This window comes from Populus alba, chromosome 4 (genome assembly GCF_005239225.2).
Source record: "Populus alba chromosome 4, ASM523922v2, whole genome shotgun sequence".
NCBI lineage: Eukaryota > Viridiplantae > Streptophyta > Magnoliopsida > Malpighiales > Salicaceae > Populus > Populus alba.
The window spans coordinates 14650154-14666145 of NC_133287.1; positions in this window are offsets into that span (position 1 = coordinate 14650154).

A 15992-nucleotide genomic window follows, 5' to 3' on the forward strand; every position below is an offset into this window, starting at 1 on the left:
AATGCGAGCCATAACGAAGATGATGGAAAGAATGAATTTCATTATGGGGAACGTGTGTGACAGACTTAAGAAGGTGGGAAAACATGGTAATGTGGTTGAAATATATACGCAAGATGTGAGAAAGGTTGGGGCTGAACCAAAATCAAACAATGACAATGGGGCTGAAAGGCCAAGGTGGCTGATTATGAGGATTTTGAGGAGGACATTGATGATATTATTGATGGTGGTTTTAAGGATGAGACCATGGACCATCGGGAAGGTTTTCAGTATCCTATAAACCAAAGGGATTTCATGTATTCTGATAAGGTGTTATGGCAAAAGAAAAGGAGGATTAAAAAAAAGAGGTGGTATCAAAGGGAGAGAAGTAAAGAGATTAGTGTTCTAAAAAAAGAATCCAAGAGTCTATCCTGTATTCTAGGGGAGATGAAGCAAGAACTTGATGTGCTAATGGCAACAATCAATGCCCAGCAAGCTTCAAAAAGAAAGAAGAAAAAATGATGCTATGATGATATACAAAATAGAACGATTGCTACTTTCATCCAAAGTTGTTGGTGACAATTGTTGGCAAGAAAAGAACTCCAAAGGCTTCAAAAAAAGGCTAAGGAATTGTCCATTCAACTTGTTGGTGATTCGAGGATAAATCATCTTGAAGAGAGAGGGAATAATATGTTCCAGGCAAGGTCAAATTCAGATTTTGACGTAAAATATGCAAGTATCTAGTTTTACAGCAACAATTATAATTCTTAATTCAACTATTGGATTGGGCTGAAATTTTATGCAGGGTTTCCTAACATATTTTCCTACCTTGGTTAAAATTTTAGGTTAATCAGTGTTCAGGAAGGCACCACAATACTGGTCAACAAAGGCTATATGAATTTTGTTATTTACTTCCTTTTGACTTATGGACTACCTATTTGGATATGATTTTTTCCTAAAAGGATGTGATAACTTGTTTTAGGAATCTCCTAAGTCTACAAAGATCTTTAATGGGTTGTAATATAGTTTCCAAGTGTGACAATGATTCATACATGTTTCAAAATCCTTTTCTTACAAGGATTTCTTATTCATCTTACCCACAACAAGGAAAGAAGATTTGAAATTAATTCCACCTTTAGATTTGATTCTACTAGCTTATATGAGACTTCTAAAGGGCAACAAATCTGATCCTATCATATTTAGGATATTAAATTCGGATTTATTATTGTTATTATTATTTTCTTCTTAGTTTATAGTTTATTTATATTATTTGGGTTTAATTGTAAATGGACATCATATAAGTCCACATAAGGGGTTCATTAGGGTTTATTTTAGTTTGGAGTCACTATAAATAAGAGTATAACCAGGCATGTAAGGTTAAACAATTCAAATCAATAAACTTCTTTTGTTGCACTTTGTGTATGTGTGTTGGTGGGATAATTTCCCTTCTATGGTTCTCAATGGTGCCTTTGCCAAAGAGGTCTATATGCAACCTCTGTATTGTTGACTTTACTTTTTCCTCTTATGTGTGTCGGTTATATAAATCTCTATATGGTTTAAAAAAGGTACCGCAGGTATGGTACACTCGTCTAAGTGATTTTCTGCTTTCTATTAGCTTTCACACTTCCAAGGTTGACACTTCCTTATTTATCTTGTTTGTTGGTGCTAATAGCTTTTATCTTTTGGTTTATGTTGATGATATCCTGCTTACGGGTAACAACTCTACTATGCTCCACCGCCTAATACAGTTGTTAAGCTTAGAGGTTAAGCTTCGTGACATAGGCATCGTTCATTATTTTTTGGGCATTAAGGTTCAGTCCACCAATATGGGTCTAGTGTTATGACAACATAAGTATATTCTTGACATCCTTACTTGGGCTGGTATGACCGCTTGCAAACCTATTGATACTCCTATCTCTACCTCTAAAGTTACCATACTGCCAGATTCCTTATTTTCTAATCCTACATGGTTTTGTCAAATCATTGGTACTCTTCAATATCTCATCTCTACAAGGCCAGACATCTTCTTTATTGTTAACAAAGTGTGTTAGTTTATGCATGCACCTATAAATTCTCATTGGAATGTCGTTAAACGCATTTTGCGTTATTTTTAGAACACAACATCTTATGGCTTACATATCATTACAGTTCCTCCTTTGCTTTACATAGCCTTACAGATGTAGATTGAGTAGGCAATATTGATGATCGCAAGTCTATAAATGGTTACCTTGTTTTTTTTTTTTTTTTTTTTCAGAAGCTGATTTTGTGGAAATCAAACAAGCAACACATATTTTCTTGCTTTTCTACTAAGGCTGGGTATAAAGCCTTAGCAAATGGCACAACTAAGATTATATGGCTTCAGTGTTTATTGACAAATTTGCAGATACTTCTGCCTCTGCTCCTACCATTTGGTGTGATAATCTTGGTGCTACTTATTTATCTACAAATCCTATTTTTCATGCTCGTACTAAACATGTTAAAATTGATTATTTATTTTGTACGAGACAAGGTTGTAAAGAAAATGATTCATATTCGTTTTATCTCTCTCAAGATCAACTTACATGTGTCTTTATTAAATCACTTCCTACTACTTCTTTTATTACTTTTCAATTCAAGTTTCGAGTCGATCCTCCACCCTTAGCGTGAGAGGCCATATTATGGAATAATAGTGTTGTAATCTCTACCTTTTATATATATATATATATATATATAGAGAGAGAGAGAGAGAAGTTTTGATTCAAAGTGCAATAATATAGATTCAGTTAGCCTGCCTCATTGTGCTTGTTTTCAAAGAAACCAAACCACGTTCTTGTTAGGTTCGAGTGTAGTGAAATTGGCCACATTTTTGGCCCCTATGCAGGTCATAATCATTACAAATTCTTTTTTCTGTCTCTTTAACAAACCCACAATATGATGTAACTAGTAACTGTCATTTGAAAAATAAAGAATTTAAATTATGATTTATATAATTTTTTTAATTAATCAGCGAACGTTTTTCTTTAAATTTAACATCATTATTCTTGTGCTTGATCTGTATTTTATTAGAGAAAATAACGATACCAAAATTTAAATTTATAATCAATTAATGATCAAGACTCTAGACTCATGTTGAAAAATTAATTCAATTAAAAAATTTAAATTGATTTTATATTGTACGTTTAAAAATATTCATCCTTTCTAGCCCAGAACTTCTTGTCAATTAATGACCCTACAGTTTAGTTAATAGACCAGAAAAGACGACTGAAACTAAATCATGATGTTTGCACCTTCAATGGCGTTTTTCTTTTGGCATTGGCATGCTGACCATCTTGAATTTGAAAGACGTTTTCTAATAAGCAAAAGCCGCCCAGATCATGCACGTGTAAAGAGAGCTTTGCCTATATGAAAACTACATGGGATCGAGCGTAACTAAAAGTAAATAATAATATCTATATGTATATATATATAAAGAAAGCATATAATATATAATAATACAATATTGGTCAAGTCAAAGCAGTATAGTTAAAGAGGTCAATTGGGCAAGGATATCTGGGTCTCCGGGGTGCATGGGCCCTTCTCTGCTACCATTACATTCTCTGTTATCAATGAGAATTATTCTACAGAGGTTCTAACTTATCAGAAATTCATATTACAATATTATATATTCTCTTGAAATTGAAAATCATGTCTGCTTTTCATAGCAAAGCTTGCTGGCTCCTGTTATTTGCTTATAGCGTCGAATATATCTATATATGCTATCATAAGTTGCTTTCCTTAAGCTCACTTTCAATCACTATATAGCATGGATGTTCATCGTTTGTCTGTGATTGTTCATGCTTTGCAAACCCCATAGGACTAGTCAGTGTGTGTGTGTCTATCTATCTATCTATATAGATAGACACACACAGACAGACTAGTACTATCGGGTATACAAAGCATGAACGATCACAGACAAACGATATATATATTCGAATGTGTTTGAATTTGTTTTCTCTAGTGCGCGCGCATACGAATAATTAATGAGAGATGCCATTAGCAATTAGCAAAACGTGCTAATTTAGAATATGGAATGGAACAATGTCTTTGAGATTTCTATCTCAAATCAAAGCTTTGCGATTCTCTTAAAGATTCATACAAGATGAATATTTTTATCTCGTCGAACATTCATACAGTTGAATATTTTTCTTGATTTGACGATAAGAGAATTTCTGGGTTAATTTAAGATTCACTGCAGGTTAATTTACATGTTAAGTATCTCTGCAAACGATTTTAAGAGAACAACTTTCATATTGGCTTGTAAATTAAGAGGAATTTCATAATTATTCATCAAGATGTCTGTCTCAGAATTTAAATGAATAAAAGATAAAATTAAAGCTTTAATCATCTGGCCAATCTCGTGGGATTGTACTAGTTAAGTATAATATAAGCATGTTTTTCAAAAAAAAAAAACTATAATCTTATGCGTGCTTGCATGAAAAGTTCTTAAATTCATATTTAAGAATATAGTCACTCATTAAGCAGCCTCTAATGCATCCAGCTGGCACCAAAGATTCTAGGGTTCTCCTGGAAGTGATAAATATTAATGAAGTAAGAACTAATCCACATAATTAAAATATTAATTACAGTTAGAGAATGGATTCCAACTGCTAGCCCAAACATCATGTCAAATATGAAAAAATTTTGGGATAATCACCAATTAAACCCTAGTCTTTTTACCCTTCTTTCATTATTTAGATGTCCTAAAATGCATGTTTCTTGTGAAGAAGTTGAAAGAATTGAGTGTCAAATCTTACCACCTTACCCCCTTTTAAAATCGAAATCACATTTAATTTTAAAATTTGTGTACTTATATATAACTCAAGACTTAATCTTTTCATTTAAAAAAAACCTAATGGATAAAAAGGTGCATGTTAATTAGATGAAAATTAATGACAGTAGTTGTGATGGGTGAAATATTGAGTCTATAGCCTGGAAAATGCCACGGATCCCAGCTTTCGGCTGGTGACCATTATAAATTTTGATATATCGCTATTAGAACCTAAATTTGGTATAAGGTGCAGCAGGGAAATGGAATTATCTCCTTTTTCCAAGGAGGCCTGAATTTCATGTGGGTTCGCAATCATTAATTTAAAAGGACCACAGCCTACCAGTGGTCATCCATCTGACAATCACGACAACTTTCTTATCTTTTGCCTGTGTTTATATTTCTGAGATCTAGCCATCAGTAATTAGGAACCATAAAGATTTTCTAGAGCAGACGTGAGATGTTCAACACGTAACCATGAGCTCTGTATACTCTCCTTTGAAGCAAGCAAATTTATGGATCAATCAGAATGATTACTCTTATTCTTTTTCGTTTTCGATTTCCAGAAAATAAAATATTCCTGGCTGTTATCAACTGAAAATGATCCATAACCGAGATAGGACGTAGCACATAAATCTTCTCTTCACAAGGACGTAGCAAGTTCAAATTACTTGGGAAAAATTATTACGAGTTTTTGGGATATCTCATAAAATATGACAAATTAATTAAATATAAAATATATCACATCACAACAACAACTACTACTATGAGATTTAAACACGAGGCCAGAATCTGAAAAAAATCCTCTATTTAACATCTTAAACGGATTCCCTCAGGGCCTCCTGCCTCCATGTAACATGGGGGTGCCCAGTTGGAAACCTACAAGCATGTGCATGGTTCATCAATTCTTTTCTGAACATGAATTGGTGGGGATGGTTCCTCTTTTTTTCTTTTTTTTCCTGCTTTAGGTAGGCGTGTGGGGTTGGGCTTTCGTTTGCCAAATTTAGAAAAATAATCTTAATTTCTGACCCAATCCCAAGAGTGAATATCAATCAATTAGTTTAGTTATTCTCAATAAATGTATTCAATCAAAAATCATAGCAAAATTACTAGAAATTAACAATGATAATATAGAAGAAAACAAAACCTATAGAAAACTACTCAAATGATAGGAACATAGATGATGATTGGAGCCAGCCCGTTCAAACATATATATAGCCATGTGAAAGGCATAATATATGCTCTAATCTAATCTTTATCCAGTGGGCATGCAATACTCTACAGCTTGTAAGAGAAAAGACAAAAAGAGAAACAGAACCTACATGCATTAGGAGATTGATCATATCCTTATGACAAAACAAGAAGCAAACAAACAAGGCTGGGCATCTGCCTTTTTTTCTCATTTTCGTGATACTCATGATTCAACGCATCCTTTTCAAAATGAGATGTGGTTGCTGGTGGGCACGCATGCAGAGCCATGGTGCCCTCCTCATGTTATGTAAACCGTGTGAAGGTGAGCAGCGGGTGCCTGTTCTTGAGAGGGTGAAAAAGATGACTCTTCACTGTCCACGTCGGTCAAGGTCTCCAAGAGTGGAGGACTGTCTCACGGGGCTCACCACTGGGGCCCTACCTAACCAAACTCATGATTAATTGGAGAGCCTAGCTACTAAGCTCAACTGCATAACCGTCCAACTACATAAATAATAATTAAATCATTTATTGACCGAGAACAACCTCTCCCGGTTCGGTTCTGGACATTGATCGGATAAATCTTCTGTCATCCTCTACATGATATTTATTCCTGCTTTGTACAAGACAAATTGTGGTAGAATGATTGCGCAATGGTTTCACACCTTTGCTCAGTACAAAATATTCTAATTTATTGCGTTGGTGTAGCGAGGTCATATCAGAGGATACTTACAAAATCTAAAAACTAATTAAATCAAGAAAAAAATTAACTAAGAATATCAAATAAAAAAAATCGAATTAAATTATTAAAAAATCCAAAAAAAAAATTCAGTTTCTCTTCGGTTTTAAAAACTTAAAACCATTTAAACCTCTCTCCAATTTATCCATGTAATGCTAAATATTGGCACTGTAGTTCTGCTAAACTTTATTGTTTAAATCAAGCATCTTCATTCTCCAGACATATTGTGGCTGAAAGATGGTGATGGCGGGCGGTGACATTGACAAGGATGGTAGTAGGATTGGGTTGAAGAAGTTTAGTTTAGTCTTCATTTTTCAAAAATTTCAACAAAGTCTATCATTAAACTTTGTTATATATTCAATTTAGTTCTCTTTTTTTTTTCTAGTTTTCATATGATTTTTATGTGTAATAATCCATTACTCTTTTTAGATTAAAAGTTAATATTAAAAAATTACAGTCCAAACCCATAAAAAATCAAAGAAACAAAAAAATCTAAAACATCTTAGGATCATTATAAAAAAAAACCCAAAATAAGATAAGAAAAACTCAAGCCCAATTAAATTGAAATGAGTTGAGCTGGTTTTGAAAATAAACCTGAACTAAATCAAATTGATCATTGGTTAATCCAAAACCAAACAGAACAAAAAATGCTAGGGATCATACTCATCTTTAACTGCATTTTTTGTTGTGTGATGTTTTATTTTTATTTTTTTTATTTCTAAATGAGAATTTGTACTTTAATTTTTATATTTTAGCATTTAAACTAGCTGATTGTACATGGGTCCTGCGAATCAAAAGTTATTTTTTAATGCAAAAAAAAGAAAGTGCAAGCACTCTCATCATTCTTTTTCAGCTTGAAGAAAATTTTTTATTGTGAATAGAATAATTGATGCGTGTTTAATCAAATCAATCAATAATTATATAGAAAAAGATGTTGGCTTAAATTAAAGATTAAATTAGAAAATTGAAAGATAAATGGATAGTAAGATGTCTGATTTTATGTCGTGGAGAATTAATCAAAATTTTTATATCTAATTATATGTCACAAAAAATTTGTAAGAATATTAATAATTTAAATATTATCAAAATAATATAACTTGTCGCACATGGACGCGCGACGTTGGGGGGTCAAGGAGTCACCACCTAGTTGTTTGGTTCAGGATCACTATAAAAGCTGGGTGTATTGATCTTATCAGTTATTCAAATGATAAGGGACTTGTTGTGGTTAGGAAATGTATTAACACCCCTAGCACACATTACCTGAATTAGGATGCATTGTTTTGAATCTGGTTTAAAGGTTTTGATGGGTTCCTAACTGACGGTCTGTCTATGGCTTAGGATCAATGAGTATTTATTTGTGCGAATAAATCTGGCTTTTCAAATTTATTATGGGCTCACATGCCTAAATGAATTCTTATAGAAAAGTTTTCGCAATTCATATATTGCAATAAAAAATAATCCTAATGAAAATTAGTACATATTTAAAATAATTCTAAGAATTTTTTGGTTAATTCCTCACATTTAAATACCAACCTACTTGTAGTTCCTACATTTATACCAAAATAATGACAATTAATTCCATGAATTAAAATTTCAAGGGTTATTCAAATATTGATCAAGTTCTCACAGATTTAATAAACTGACTATTAAATCCAAAATGAATGCAAATACACACACACCACATATATTTCTTAGGAGAAATATGATTTTCGTATTTTTTTAGAGACTTTGTCATATGCAATATGCAAAAAGACTTTTTTTATTAATTGTTTTTATATTTTTTTAAGGCCATGTTTGGCAAAAAAAAAAAAAAAAAAAAAAACTACCCAAAATAAGCCTAAAGGGTATTTGTCAAACATAGCCTTAAACCAAAACAACCTTAACAAAAAACAGCAAACCAAATGGGGCCTAATAACTAACCTGGTTTGGACCGGGCTAGGTTGACCCTAATGGACTGACCCAACAAGGGGTTGACCTGATTGAGGTTGACCCCACCAAATTAACTTGAAAACAAACCAAAATAAAGATCCAAACCCAAAACAGATTCAACAGAAGTAAAAACATAAAAACTAAAAATTCCTCAACAAAAATGAATTAAACATTGAAAGTGAAGAACATGAAGAACACTCAAACTTAAACCCAGCAACGTGAACATCAAACCAGACTAGATTTCAAGCAATAAAAAGCAAGATTTTCATCGCAATCAAGCATAGATCAAGAATCAAATGTTAGTTTGCTTTGATTATTTCAAAAACCTCATGATTCTATCAAAAATGGGTTTTAGTTCGAAACCGAAACCTGAAAATTAAAACCCACAAAAACATGTTATTGATGTTTGAAAACCCTAGATTATTTACTAATAATGATATATGAACTTACATAAACCAGAATTGAAATAAAACGAGACTTAAAACTAATACCTAAGACAATGTTCATCAAATGAACACGAAAAACATAAACCTAGTTTTGCCTAGAAAAACCAGCATGCTACTAAACCCAGAAAACACGTTTTAAGCCTCAAAACCAGACTCTTTTTGCCTCAACAACCCACATTATCATAACCAAACATACTTGAATAAAAAAGAACTAGTAAAAACAACAAATTATCATAAATATGCAAAACATTCCAAGCTCCAAAACTATCAACCTAAAATAGCCTATATATTCATGCAATTTGGATTCAAAATGTCTTCCTAAACCTTCAACCAGAACCAAATAAAACTCAAAAACCAGAAACATGCAAGAATAGAAGAACATCAACCTTTCTAACACTTTTGGCAAATTTCAAAGCAAACTCAAATGCAAACATAACAACTAAAGCAATCATCAACATGTGAACACATTCAAAAAATTGCATTTAAACAAAAAAAAATTAATCCAGCAGGTCTCATGGATTACACTTTCAAGGTTTGTAAAGGTATACCTTCCAAGCTTGAAATCTTCCAAAAAGAACAGATTTCTAATGTTGCCTTCCTTGTTCCATTTCTGCAAACCTAAAAAAAAGAAATTGAATCCTTGAAATCATGAACTTTATAGGATTGCTTAAACTTTCACAGAACTTTATTTCCCCTTTAATTTTCCTCTCTTTCTTCCTCTCTTTGGTTCCTTTGATTACCTCCCTTTTTATAAGGGGATTCAGATCTTCAAGGTGACTTTGTTAGGGTTTTAACAAACCAAAACTAGACTGGTTTTACCACATGATCAATTGTTTTGGATTTAAGTGGTTTTGTAACAAACTTGGTGGTGAAGGTGAAGTGCTTCTAGCCTTTTAATCTTGAGAGAAAGGTTTTAAACCTTTGATGAGAACCCTTTTGGAGTTTTTAAGTGTGGTAACATAAAAGAATTGAGTGGTTTTATGCAAATAGGCTCCACATTTATTCATTTGAAAGTGTTAACCCGATTAACATAAAATCTGAAATCGTAGAGCTGGCTGATCATGGACAAGATGTTGCTAAGATCACTAGAGAAAATGAAATGTAAATGTTTTATTTCATGGAGATAGGGTTGTAGAGGAGGTATTTCTTAGTTGAATAGTGATGGTTACAACCTCAAAGGTGGTCGAAAGTGTCTTCTAGATCAACAAAAACTACCAGAAAAAAAGGTGCACAGTAGCTAAACGACGTCGTATAGGCTAAACCCTAAAAATTAGGGTTTTAAAATTTGGAATTTGGCAAACTTCAATTTAATCCCTATTCTCCCTATTTCCTTTGTTTTTACCTAAAAGTTCCTTCTTAACTCCTATTTTCATGCAATTTCACCCTTACAAAACTAAATTACCAACCCTGAATTTGAGGCCCTTTTACAATTTGGTCCTGGATTTTTTTATTTGTTTAGTTGGTTCCCAATTAACCATCAAACATTCAATTTTCTTCAATTTGGTCCCTAATTTCAACGATTTCAAATCCTGAAGTCTCGTGCTTCTTACAATTTTTTTTTTTTTGGATTCGAGGAAACCTTACCTCCCAAAAAGCGCACTTTGTGGGGCCAGGTGAGTGAGTAAAACCCCGGTTGTCCCAGGCTCTTACAAGAAGTGCACACCCTGACTCGAACTTGAGACTTGCTGTGCAGATTTTAAACCCTTTGCCATCACGCTACGCCCCTTGGGGACAAGTTAGTGCTTGTTTTGAATTTCTTTAATCAAGTCCCTAATTGCTTATCAAACTTCAATATTTACACAATTAAGCCCCTGATTTGATCAAATTAACTCTTAAAATTTGCAATTTGGCCCCCAGACTTTAATTTCTTCTAATTATAGCCTAAAATGACTTCATGAACTAATTTTTCTTGCAATTAAGCCCTTAATAAATTCAATTAAACCTTGAAAAAATCCAATTGAGTCTTTAAACATATACTTTTGATTTTTACCCCTCAAAAATTGAATTTTCTTTGTCAATAGGGTCAAAATTTCCACTTTTATATATTGTAACCCTCCTTAACCAGACTTTGGTAATTTCTTAGGAGTTCCGATATGTTCTTCAAAACTGATATATATATTGTTTTTCTTTCGATGTTCTTTTATTTTTTATATATTTTATCTTTTCCTCTTTTTTTGAATTTTTTCTATTTATATAAGGCCCCAAAAAATAGGTAACAATAGATGCTCTCTCTTTACAATACTTATAGAGAAAAGACTTTTTAAGATGAATAAAAGGTTCTTCCACAACTAATCCTCTTAAAGCTTTTAGTTTGGATGACTTGAAACTCTATCTTTGCATCAATCCCCTTTAACCAAAATTATGGTCAAAACTGTTTATAGCTCAGTTAACCTGAGATCCCAATTTGGTCATTCCCTTTAACCAGAATCAAAATGTTATCTTCAGCTCGATCAACCTGAATTCTCAATATAATGACCCCCTTTAACCGGAAACTTGGTCTTTATCTTTAGCTTAATTAACCTGAAATCTTAATTTGACGATCCCTTTTAACTAGAACAAAAAATGTTATCTTTATCTCGGTGAACCTAAAATCTCAATCTAGAGACCCTTTTTAACCAAAACCTTGGTATTTGTTTTTAGGTTGGTTAACCCGAGATCCTAATTTGATGATCCCCTTTAACCAGAACCAGAAATGTTGCTTTTGGCTTAGTTAATCTAAATCTCAATTTAGAGACCTTATTTAACCAAAACCTTAGTCTTTGTCTTTAGCTAGATCAACCTGATATCTCAATTTGGTGATTCCTTTTAACTAGAACCAAAATGTTCTCAATCCAGAGACCCCTTGTAACCGAAACCTTGATCTTTGTCTTTAACTCGGTCAACCTAAGATCCTAATATGACGATCCCCTTTAATTAGAACAAAAAATGTTTGTATTCTTTTTAAACTCAATTGACTTGAAACCCTAAATCTCAGTGATCCACTTCAACTAGAGCTTTCCAAAGACTCCTTCTTTATCAGTCTTTTTATTTTTGTAAGTTTGATTTCTAGAATTGTTTCTATAAAACAAAACTTGTGCAATGTTTTGGGGTTAAATGCTTGCATTCTTACCTAGTTTGGAAATATAGTCCCACCCTTTCTTTGATGTCCTATGAATTCTTTTTTTGGTGTGAGCTTGTTCATGTGTTAGAAATTATATGCTTGAGTCGGGATTTGTTTCTTGTGCTATCTTTCTTAATCATCATATTCTTAGGAAGAAGTCTTCAGCTTTTATTTCTTGTTGGGCCCTTTCTTACCCAACTAAGTATATGCTTTGACACTGCTTTCTATAATGCTCTTGTCGATGTTGCCTTTTTTTCATTTTAAAGGCTTTTTGGTTTTGTTTCATCATAACAAAAATCTTTTTCAAGAAACAAATATTTAAAAGACTTGGTTTTGTTCATAAGAATTGATTTTTTCAATGTGTGCATTAAAATAGTTCTTTAAGCATTTTTCTTTAAGGTTTTATCAGATTTCAGAATATGAGTTATCTTTAGGTCAGGCCTTTACAAGAGATGACTTTCTACTTTAGTTTTTTTTTTTCTTGAAAAATCTACGTAGAATGCTAGAATTTATATTTTTCTTGCATGGATAAAAGCGAGTCGCTACTTATTTATCATGTCATATGAACAATAAGATCACCATTTATCAACCCAGGTTGTATGCATTTGATTAGAAAAGACATCTAAAGGCACTTAACACAAACTATGGTTATGGGCTATGGAAGAAACGGATGCTTTTTAAGGCTTAAAAGGTGTTTAACAGGTAAAAGACTCAAGATCACTTTTCTTCTACCTCTTTTTCTTTGTGAAATAGTCTTATGGACTTTGTTTGGATAGACTCTATTTCTTAATGAAGAGTCCTACTTCAGGATCTTTGCCTCAGTCTTAGAGTGTCATCAAACCATCGTTTTCTTTTATTTTCCATTCTTTTACTTCTTATTTTCCTTCTTTTCTTATATATATATATTGTTTCCCTTTTCTTTTCATTCTCCTTTTATGATGATGCCCCCTGGTATTAGGTTTTGATTTTCATAGATCCATGTGTGCATTTTGGCATTTTGCTCATATTTTCTTTTACTCCCAATATGAGGTATGTGACCTTGGTCAAGGTTTTTTTAAAGAAAAACTTATCTAGGCTCAAATAGAGATCACAAGGGAAGGGATAACAAAGATGGCCTTTTTCTTATTTCAAACACAAAAAACTTATCTTAAGTGTTTTTATGATTCATTTCTCGTACTTATGCACAACACCATTTCTTTTAAGATCTTTCTTTTAGAAAAAGGATTCCAAATGTTGTGAGATCATGCAATTAAAAAAAAGGAAGAAAGGAAAGGTTCTTTATATGAAGAATTCAAGGCCAAATTTTATTTTTATTGACTTAGAAGAAAATGAACACATTACCCATAATACCTTTTTTATAGAATTAGAATTCACAAATCTAGCTAGATCTTCTCCATTCATTCTAGACAACTTTAAAATGCCTAATGAGAAAGCCCTTTTCACTACATAGGAACCCTTATAGTTTGGAGCATATTTTCTCTAATCCTCTCATGGTAAAGACAATATTTTCTTCAGTACTAAATCACCTTTCTAGAATATTTGAGGTCTAACCTTCTTGTCATATGCTTTAGCCATCCTTTTTTTGGTAATGTTGATGATGACAAATTATAGCTATCATTTTCTCACTTATCAAGTTTAGTTGTCCATCTCTCACTTTGGCCCACTCTGCTTTTTCTATATCGGAATTTATTTATCAATACTCTTAATGAGAGGATTTCTACTTTCAAATTCATCACATCGGACATGGGGTAGGTTTACTACTTGCTCTCTAAAAATAGGGTCACTCGTCCTAGTGATTACCCATGTGAAGGCAATATATGGACTTAATAGGTAATGAGATGACACGTATATCAATCACTTTTAATCTAATCACGTCTTAGCAAAGAGTTAGATGGTTTCACGAACTTAAACCCTAACTAAAAGTCATAGGATAAGCTGCTACTCCTCCACCTGACCTGAAGTTTCCATGTGAGTGCATTACGAAGAGATACATCATAAATAAAATAGTGATGCATTAAGACATTCATCCATATCCAATATACATGCATGAGCATGAGTAAATATGTTAAAGCATAAATAAAATGAGTTTAGCCAAATGCAAAAATTTAAACACATCTAAAACAAATAAACCACATAAAACACAAAGCTTAGTCCGATATTGTTACAAACAATATTGTCTTTAGTGGAGTCGTTATTTTGTCATACGTGGACGCGCGGTGTCTGGGGTTCAAGGAGTTGACATCTAGTTGTTTTGTTCAAGGTCGCTAGGAAACCCGAGTGTATTGGTCTTATTAGAGATTCAAAAGGTAAGGAACTTGTTGTGGTTATGGAAGGTAATAGCACCCCCAACATACCCTACCTAAGGTAGGTTGTATTGTGTGATTTGAATGTGGTTTAAAGGTTTTAATTGGTTCCTAACCTGTGATCTATTTATAACTTAGGATGATGATTTATTCGTGCGAATAAATCTAGCATTTAAATTTATTATGGGCTTCTGTGCCTAAATGAATTCTTATAGAAAGGTTTTCTGCAATTCGTATGTTGCGATAACAAAATACTCCCAAATAAAATTGGTGAGTATTTAAATTAATTCTGAGAATTTTCTAGTCAATTCCTAACATGTAAATATCAGCCTACTTGTAGGTCTAGTATTTTATACTAGAATATTAAGCTTTAATTCCATGAATTAAATTTCAAGGCTTATTGAAATATTATCTAAGTTCTCACAGATACAATAAAATGGTAATTAAATTCAAAATGAGTGAATATATATAATACTAAAATACACCATATATAGTTTTTGGGAGAAAATATGATTTTTATATTTTTGAGAGACTTAATCGAATACAACTTATAAAAAGATTTTATTATTATTATTATTATTATTGCATTTTTGTAAGGTCATGTTTGGCAAAAAAATCATATTTCCCTTGAAATAAAAACTACCAAAAACAAACTTAAGAGGTGTTTGTCAAACACACCCTTAAACTAGAAAAACTGCAAACCAAACATGGCCTAATGACTGACCCAATTTTGACCCAGCTAGGTTGACCTGACCAAGGGTTAACCCGACTAGGGTTGACACAACTGAGGTTGAGCCGACTAAGTTTACCTGACCGAGTTAACCCAGAAACAAACCAAAATAAAGACCCAAACCCAAAACAAATTCAACATAAGTAAAAACATAAAAACAAAAAAATTTCCCAAGAAAAATGTATCAAATACAGAAATTATAAAGAGCACGAAGAACACTCAAACTTAAACCCAACAACATGAACGTCAAACCAAACCATATTTCAAGCAATAAAAAACAAGGTTTTAATCACAATGAAGCATAGATTAAGAATCAAGTGTCAGTTTGATTTGATTATTCCTAAAAAAATCATGATTCTATCAAAAATAGGTTTTGATTCAAAACTGAAACCCTAAGATTAAAACCTATGAAAACGTGTTATTAATGCTTGAAAACCCTAGATTATTTACTAATAATGAGATACAAACTTACATAAACTAGAATTGAAATAAAACAAGACTTAAAACTAGCACATAAGACAATGTTCATCGAATGAACACAAAGAGCATAAACCTTGTTTTGCCTAAAAAACCTAGTATACTACAAAACCCAAAAAGCACGTTTTAAGCCTAAAAAACAAACTGTTTTGGCCTCAACAACCTATATTATCATAACCAAGCATATTTGAATAAAAAAAAACTAATAAAAACAATAAATCATCATAAACATGCAAAACACTCTACGCTCCAAAATTATCAACCTAAAACAACCTATATATTTATGTAGTTTGGATTCAAAATGTCTTCCTAAACCTTTAA